We start from the raw sequence: 9489 nt of genomic DNA, 5'->3' as shown, positions 1-9489 counted from the left end.
GTTGGCACTGAAACGAACTGAAAATGAAAAATTAATACACACTTACTGCTGGATCCTATACACACACACACATGCTCTGATCCAGCATCAGTATTACACATTATATGATAAATACTTAAGAAATGACAGTCCTGTAGTATATTATGTTATTTTGTTGAAATGTATTTATTTTTTTTTTAATAAGAAGAAAGTACGCCTGCTTGACATGCCGGCGTGAGATGCCGCTGCTAGATGCCGATGCCGCTGCTATGCCGCTGCTAGATGCCGCTGCGAGATGCCGATGCCGCTGCTATGCCGCTGCTAGATGCCGCTGCCGCTGCGAGATGCCGATGCCGCTGCTATGCCGCTGCTAGATGCCGCTGCGAGATGCCGATGCCGCTCTGGCATCTGGAGATGCCGCTGTAGCGGCACCTGCCGGAGAAAAACAGCGGCATCTCGACATGCCGCCGGAAGTGCCGCTGCGAGATGCCGATGCCGCAGTTTGAGCCAGCCCTTACTGGCTCAAGCTGCATCCGAAATGGCATACTGCTTCAGTAGGTACTACATTTAAATTTGAAGGTACTTGAAATATTTTGAAGCAAAGAATGAGACGGGAATCTTTCTGTTGCTGGAACTTTACTGAACAAAGTTCAAGAGAAAACAAATGGCGATAGAAGTATTAACGAAAAAAATTGACGGCTCTCTCTCGAATGCTCCCAGCATTTCCTTCTTTATTCGTCACCCGCCCTGCTGCTCATGGGAAATGTAGTTCGTTTGAATATATTGTAAAGGTTAACAACAATCAAATCATTAAGGCAAATCAAACTCTTATAACTCAAATTTATTCTTCAGTGTTAATTAATTGCAACTAATAAATTGCAACATCCTCCCCCCCGATGAACCATAGTTCATCACTCTACTCTTTACTAATTATTAATTTCCAAAGGATACAGTAACTGTACTGGTCGCCTTAACACCGTTCCAAGGGAAGTGCGTACAGAACATGCACGATTCAATCCGTCTCTCCCCAGGAAAACATCTTCAATCCTCCCTGTCTTCCACGTCTGTCGTGGCATCTTGTCCTCTCCTATGAGGAACGACTTCTCCCACCTTCAGTGCCTCTGCAGTGGTGTTTACACGTTGGTGAGCAGACCTTAAATTCATCAAGTAGTCCTTGCGCCAACGAGTCCAAATTTCATTCAACAGCCTCTGACTGTATTTCCATCTTTTTGTCAAGGTCTCTCGACTCTGCGCAGCTGAGGTTGCAGGTTAGATGCAATGGTTTTAGGTGGCAAAGATGTAAGTCGGTTGCCGACCAGAAAATGAGCAGGAGTCAATGGCTGAGGTTCATTCAGCTCATTGTAAACATAAGTGAGAGGTCTTGAATTTAGCACAGCCTCTACTTCAGTTAAGATGGTGGCTAACTCTTCGAAATTTAATGAGGCTTTCCCTAAGACTCTCTTAAGGCACGACTTTGTTGACCTCACAAGACGTTCCCAGAAACCACCCCACCAGGCTGCTCGCTCAACTATGTACTTCCAAGTTATTCCCCTTTCAGCGAAGAAAATTTGGAGATCAGGCTCTTTGAATGACTTCCAAAGCTCCTTCAGATCCTGATCTGCTCGTTTGAAGGTCTTTGCGTTATCTGAATATATGACCTTGCAAAGTCCCCTCCTTGAAATGAACCTCTTTAATGCTAACAGGAAGTTCTCTGTACTTTGATTTGAGACTAGTTCCAAATGTATGGCCCTAGTGACCGCACAAGTGAAGAGTGCTATGTAGGCTTTAGTGGTACCATTACTGGTCTTCAGTGTTGGGTGTAACGCGTTACAAAGTAACGCGTTACTGTAATAATATTACTTTTTTCAGTAACTAGTAGTGTAAGGCATTACTCGTATGAAAATTGTAATATTATTACAGTTTTCCCGAGCTAGTTACTTGCGTTACATTTGCCAGTAGCACCTTCATCACACACAAGGCACACGACAACACAGAGAACAGAAGGGAAGGGGAGGGGGGCGTGAATGGAACAGTGATTGGTCTGGGTTTGGCACGAGGTATCATTAAATTACCATCACCGATTGGTCGACACCCGGCAGCCGCGGGACCCAGCGCAACAGAGTGCGGCGCGGGACAAAACTTGATGGACAAGTGCGTGTGCTGGTGCGGGCGGGTAGAGACTCGTGTGTGTGTGTGTGCGGGATGCGGGAAAATAAAATGATTCGCGGGACTCCCGCAATATAGAAATATCTAAACATAAAATATAATAATAAAAAAAAAAGTTATTCATCTATTGCACAAAAGCAGCAAGAACAACATATATGATTAGTAAGAGCAAGAATAGGCAGTTTCGATTTAAAACTTGTTTGCAGCATGAGCAATGTAGCCATCTGCTGATTTTTGGAACGCATCGCCAATCAATGGTGTTTAAGATAGAATTCACTCACTGCTTAAAAGTTTTGAACAGTGCTGAATATTGCGTGCTTACGAATCACAACACACGTAGACCTTTATTAAAGATTAATTGTGCATAATATCCATTGTGTTATAAGAGCTTTATGAGATCGCGTATGCACTGGATGCACGCAGTAGGTCATGCTTTTTTGTTTAGAATAACAGTTTTTTTGTGTAAGAAAAAAAAAAGTAACTAGTAATATAACTAGTAATATAACTAGTTACTTTCTCCAGGGAGTAATAAAGTAAAGTAAGGCATTACTATTTTTGAGAGTAATATGTAATATGTAATATATTACTTTTTTGAGTAACTAACCCCAACACTGCTGGTCTTCACCATGAGTGGCCCTGCAAAATCTACACCCGTGGTTTCAAATGGGGGCGATTCAATGACTCTGTCACTTGGTAAGGGTGCGGTAGCCTGTTGAGCTGGCTTAGCCTTAAACCTCTTGCAGACAGGACACCTTCCGACTATCTGCTTGACGAGCTGTCTACCCTTCAAGATCCAAAATCTGTCTCTGACCTGCATGAGTGTATCTCGTGTACCTGAATGTAAACTGTTCTCATGACACCTTTGAATCAAAAGCTCACAATACCTGTGTTTAGCAGGTAGTATCCATGGGTGCTGCTCTCTAAAGTTGAGATCAGATAGCTGCAGTCTTCCCCCCACACTGATCAGACCCTTCTCATCAATGAATGGTTTGAGTTCCTTGATCTTTGAGTCTTTATGTTTCAAATGTTTCTCTTTCAAATGTCTCCTCTTGAGTCATTCTAACCCAGTACACTTCAGCTGCTATTAACTCTTCTGCAGAAAGCTCTCCACGGTTCTTTATGCTTGAGCGTGTATTGGTGACGAATCTCTGTACCCATGCTGTTATTCTGAGAATATCTGTATCTGCATAGATCAAACAACGGCTCTATTTTTTCTGTGCTGCTAAACTGCACTGCAACTTGGAATTTAGATCTGAGTTCTGCATTTACCTCTCCATCTGGAAGCTCTACGTCTGCTGAGACTACTGGATTCGCTGACTGGAGAAAATCAGGTCCATTCCACCACAACTGATTATCAATCAAACTGTTGACAGCTTGTCCTCTTGTTGGCAGGTCTGCCGGATTGTGTTTGCCATCGCAGTGTGACCATGATTCTGGTTTAGTGAGGCCTTGAATCTCCGTCACTCGATTTGCCACAAAGGGCTTCCATTTCTGTGCCGAACTACGGATCCAGTTCAAGACTATCATTGAGTCTGTCCACATATGGAGATGGTTTTCTCTGATCTTTAGAGCCTTTAACAGATTATGAGCTAGCCTGGCTCCTATCAAGGCTCCCATTAGCTCCAGTCGAGGAAGCGTAATTTTCTTTAGTGGTGCAACTCTGGACTTTGAGGCTACCAGAGTTGAAATCATTTCTGCATTCTCACTCTTGCCTTGTAGATATCCGACTGCACAGTACGCTCTTTCACTTGCATCGCAAAACACATGGAGTCTCGTCTTCTCTTGCTAGTCTGTCAATATGTTGTACCATCTGGGTATGGCCACTAGGTGTAGTTGCGGTAACTCATCACACCACTGCTTCCATTTGTGTGCTAAATCTGGGGGTAGTTCTTCATCCCATTTGAGACCTCGCTCCCACATTTCTTGGAACAGACATTTTACACGGATAGTATAGGGTGTTAGGAAACCTATTGGATCAAAGATACGTGATGAAATTTGAAGTACACTCCTCCTAGTACTCTCTTTCCTTTCCAGAACATCCAGCACTTGTCTCAAGTCGAACACAAAATCATCATGGTCATGCCTCCATATTAGTCCCAACACTTTCAATGCAGTGTTGTGTGTCTCTGAATTTGCTGGGCTGTCAATTTGGTCTTTTATCCATCTCGTTTTTAGGTCAGAGGAATTTGTAGACCATTTCCATAGCTCCATTCCTGCGGCAGACAAGATACCCTTTGCTTGTGCAGAGATAAAACAAGCTTCATCTACATCAGGCAAGCTCACAATGAGATCATCCACATACAGTGATTCCTGGAGAAGTGCTACAGTTGCCGGCTGTTCAGACCATAGACTGTAAAAAAAGATGGACAACGCGTCTCCGCTTCTTTCCACTATAGAAAAGTGAAGCCAAAACAACTCAATATGGCCGCTACCATCTTGGGGGAAATTACGTCATTTGGAGCCAGAGCATGCGCAGTAGAGATTCGTTTGGAGCCAGAGTCTGCGCAGTAGAGTCGTGAGGCGGAGCCGTGGTATCAAAATCCCGCCCAAACTCCCACAGACCCAATCGCACGATCACAATCATGACACCACACCCCGTTTTTATAGCATCAAACAACTACTTAAAAGCGAACTTATTAGGAAAACGAACACCTAATCATGAATCAGCATTATAAGAACTACTTCACACGATGGAAATCATTTTTTGAAAAAAAATATTTGAAGTGTAATTCGATTATTTAGTTTGGCTCACATCCCATTAGATTACATGGAGAGGGCGGGGTTTATGACCTATACTGCAGCCAGCCACCGGGGGACGATCAAAAACTTTTGGCTTCACTTTTCAGGACACCTACGGCACACTTGGTTCAGACCCATACTGTTTAAGATGAGTTCTAATTGTCGCTGCTAGCAGAAAAGGGCTAGACGCAACTCCAAACACAACTCTGTTCATTCTCATGATGCAAGGCTCCCTTTCAGAGTTCTGTGATGAGGGATCATGGGTCCATAAGAACCTCACAACATCTCTATCCCTTTCTTTCAATCCTATTTGCAGAAAGGCCTTTGCAATATCAGCTGTGAATGCAATCTTGTGAAGGCGAAATTTAATAAGCACATGAAGTAAATCTGGGTTTAAGTTAGGCCCGTTAAGTAAGCAGTCATTGAGGGAGGGTGAACCCTCTTTGTGTGAAGACGCATCAAACACAATTCTCAGTTTGGTTGTTTCCTTATCGTCTCTGATTACTGGATGGTGTGGCATGTAATACTTCACTGTGCTAGCCTGCTCTACAGTTGATGTGTCCTTCACCTCTTCACATATCCCTTGCTGCAGATATTCTTGAATCACATCATTGTATCTCTCATAGAGCACATTATCAGTTCTAAATCTTTTCTTGAGAGCTTCAAACCTTCTTCTTGCAACATTACAGTTGTCTTTAAGTTCTGATGAGTCTCTGCCCTGTTTCCATGGCAACTCCACTTGGTAGCGCCCGTCTTTAAAGCTCACTGTCCGTTCAAATATCTCTAGCGCTTCAGCTTCTTCTACACTAGGTGTTTTGTCATGGACGATGCCGAGAGCTTCAATTTCCCAAAACGCATGTAACTGCTTTGAGATCTGATTATCTTCTGCTACACTAATGTGCATACACGTGGTTTCCATTTCACTTGAGTTTGAAACAATACCTTGAATGGCCCAGCCAAAGGCGCTGTCCAGAGCCACAAGGGAATCAGTTAATCTCTCGATCTTCCCAGACAAAACCTTCCAGTAGAAATCTGCTCCAATAAGCACTAGAAGTTCTGGGTCAGCACCCTCAAGCGGAAAATCTGCGAGCTGCAGTCCTCTCTCTCTCATCACCCTTTGAATTTGATCATCAGGTACCTTCATGACAGCCGAGGACACTTGTGGGGTCTCAATAGCTTCAATCTCAATTTTTTGTTGTGTGTTCCACACATTTTCCAAGATCATCTTCACAGTGTTGCGCTTGGTCATCACAGAGTTGGGAGAGCCAAAGGTGTGGAGGTTCAATGTCTCTTGTCTCACCAGCCTTTCATGGACAAAACTTCATTGACTACCTCCGTCTATCAAACACCGTACAATCTTTCTCCCTCCTGGACCCTCAGTCCACGCCTTTGCTGTCTGCAACAACACTGTGTTTGGTTCTTTTGATTTGATATTTACTGTACTTGATACAGATGAAACCACAGTGTCTGTCGTGCTAGAAGTTTCTGGTTTTTCTTCATATTTTTCACACACAGACTGATGATGGCGACGACTACAGAGCGGACATGTAACCCCTTTAACTCTGCAGAATTTTGCTATGTGTCTTGTACCAAGACATACAAATCATCTGCCCAATTTTTTCAATTTCTCTTTGAATGCGGATACTGAGTAATCGGGACAACACTCTGACTTATGGGTTGTGCAGTCACAAAATACACAGCTTGTTGGAACTGCAGGGCAAGCTGTGTGCAGCGCAGCAGCTGATGGAGTACTCAGTATCTTTGGCCGTGACTCACTACCTAACGCTATCTTGTTGAACGGTTTATGGACGGCATCCGCTTGTACGCAGTTGGGTCTTGTGAGTTGCTGTGCTCTTTCTCGGCTCTGAACTTCAAGTTTCAAAAAAGCCATGAACTCAGGTACACTCCATACATCATCCGTGCTAGCCTGTCTTAATGCTGTGATATCATATGATTTTTTCACAGCAAAAACGAGTGTACAACTGATGTACGCTCAACAGCTAGAGATAACGAGTCGCGCGCCGACTGAATTCCTGCGTCTCGCCAGACGATGGCGCCCGCAGCTGAATCATCCATCCATTCGCTTGTCCACTGCGTAATACAGCATACAACACGGGTACAAATTCGTTGTAAATTGATTATTAAATTGTTTAACCAGGGTTTATACGTAAACTCCTTGACATAGTTCAAGATAAATCCTTTAATCTTACTACTCGAACTGTCCGTTTTAAATGATTGTTAAACAGTAAGCAATACTATGCAAAAGCGGCAGTCCTTCCTGTGCACTCAGTGTCCGAATTCACTCACTCGTTTTCACTCACTCCTTCAAGTGGACTGAATGAGTGGACTAATGTAGGGAATAGTGAATGAGGGTATAGGGGGCGATTTCGGATACAGCCAAAATCTTGTAGTGGAAGCTCTAATTGTTCCGCGCTTCCGTCTCATCCGCTCGTAGCGTTCAGCCATTCTTCACTCGCGTCGCCGCGAGTTAAACTCCAAACTTCCTTTTAAAGTTTGGTAATAAAGTCCAAATTCCCTGGTTTCGGCACCATGAAATAGTTTGAAGCAAAGAATGAGACGGGAATCTTTCTGTTGCTGGAACTTTACTGAACAAAGTTCAAGAGAAAACAAATGGCGATAGAAGTATTAACGAAAAAATAGACGGCTCTCTCTCGAATGCTCCCAGCATTTCCTTCTTTCTTTGTCACCCGCCCTGCTGCTCATGGGAAATGTTTGTTTGAATATATTGTAAAGGTTAACAACAATCAAATCATTAAGGCAAATCAAACTCTTATAACGCAAATGTATTCTTCAGTGTTAATTAATTGCAACTAATAAATTGCAACAGTACTTCCCAACCATTAAAAAAGTATGTTCTATAGAGTATGAATATGGGTAGGTAGGAATGGAATTCGGATGTACTACATCCGCCATGTTGATGTTGTCACATGTCATGCGTCCCCACTTTCCACCATTATGCGAATATGACGACTCCCTCCTGGAGCCCCATGGGATAGGAAAGTGTCCATGGTATGCATACTCCAGAATTCGGGCAGAAGCAGTAGGTCATCCAGGTAATTCTCGCCTACTGTATTTCGAATACTATGAATTCGGACATACTACTTGCCTCACATACTGTTTTTCGCATACTATATAGTAGGAAGTATTCGATTTCGGACGCAGCGAGTGTCGCCATTTATGGATACCATAGGAATGAACCGTGAAGTGTCGAAAGCTGAATCCCACCTGTTGCAAAAAGTTAGTGACTTCTCTTATAAAACAACATGCTTTTCAGTGTAAACTAAAAATTGTTTAATCCAAAGGTATTGTTTAGTGTAAAACATGTTGAAAATTAGCCGACAGGCGGTCGATTCATTACAGTTTTTTACGATCCCTATGACAAGTTTTCAATAGTTCTAACAATTTTCCTAAACTCTTAACGCACCAACACACCTACAACACACAATTGACAGTTAATTTCATGCTCAAAATCACACATTGCAAACTAAACTCCAACACTAAATTTCAATTATAAGAATACACTAACACAATACACTACATCTACCAAAACACTGCAAACATTTCTCAAAATTCAATTATTATTCCAAAACACTAACACATGTTTTTCCAACAGGAACATTTAGTCAATCATAGCGCAATATCATAAAAACATCAAACATCAAATGGAATTACAGAAACTGCATTATTTTAGGTGTCAGATCTAATACAATAGACAATATATCGCAATGGTCATAGATTGTGTTCTACACTGTTCTACAAAGTTTCTTTTGAAGCCTCTATACATTTGTATTGTTGAGCGCCATTGTCTGTAGATGGTCCTTGAGAGGACTTTGCCGCTTTCTTGGAGTGGAGTGGCACTGTCTGTGCCGAGGGGGATCCTGCCAGTGCCACTCTGGACCCAGCGCCCAGTCCACCACCTTCCCGCTACACGGAGCACCACTGACGGAGAGTCAGAGCCCGCCGCGACTGACGACCTGTCACCACAAGGAGCAATAGAGCCACGGATAGAGCCAGAGCTGCTAGTGACGTCAGTCCAGGTGTGCCAGTGATTTCGCAGAGGCCCATTGCTCTCCGCCCATTGCAACATGGCTGAGGGTGAGCAGGCTGAGAATCTGGGGCCGTTTGAGGCTGAGGGGGTATTGGACTGGGACATTCCTCCCACTTTAACCGGAACTGACTGAAACTACCATACCCGAGCTCAGCCCTGAATGGCCTCCCTTGCCTGAGCTCAGCCCAGAGAAGACTTATAAATGCCCACCCTCCCATCCGCTTCTTGATTGACCATGTTCTTGTCCATGGTATGAGCATGAGGGAGGCTGGACAAAGGGTACAACCAAACATCAGTAGATTCACTGTGTCCACCATAATCCGAAGATTTAGAGAAGAGAACAGGTAATTACCATTTTTTGACATTATAGTACAGTATGTAAATGTTGACAGCAATTACTGTATGACATACTATAGAGCTGGTAAGTCCCGCCCATCCATAAAACCACACTGGACCTCTAGATTGAAAAATCGTCAATGCAAGTGAATGTGAGAAAATAATTGTTTGACTATAATGTCAAAAAATGGTAATTTCCT

The 9489-nt window shown here is 43.2% G+C and overlaps 1 pseudogene; it reads right to left on the bottom strand.

The window, feature by feature from the left end:
• Positions 1-1211: 1211 nt before the first annotated feature.
• LOC141348442 (uncharacterized) lies at positions 1212-3837 on the bottom strand (annotated as a pseudogene).
• Between the last annotated feature and the right edge of the window lie 5652 nt (positions 3838-9489).

This window comes from Garra rufa, chromosome 13 (genome assembly GCF_049309525.1).
Source record: "Garra rufa chromosome 13, GarRuf1.0, whole genome shotgun sequence".
Taxonomy (NCBI): Eukaryota; Metazoa; Chordata; class Actinopteri; order Cypriniformes; family Cyprinidae; genus Garra; species Garra rufa.
This window is presented reverse-complemented; position numbering and strand designations above follow the sequence as displayed.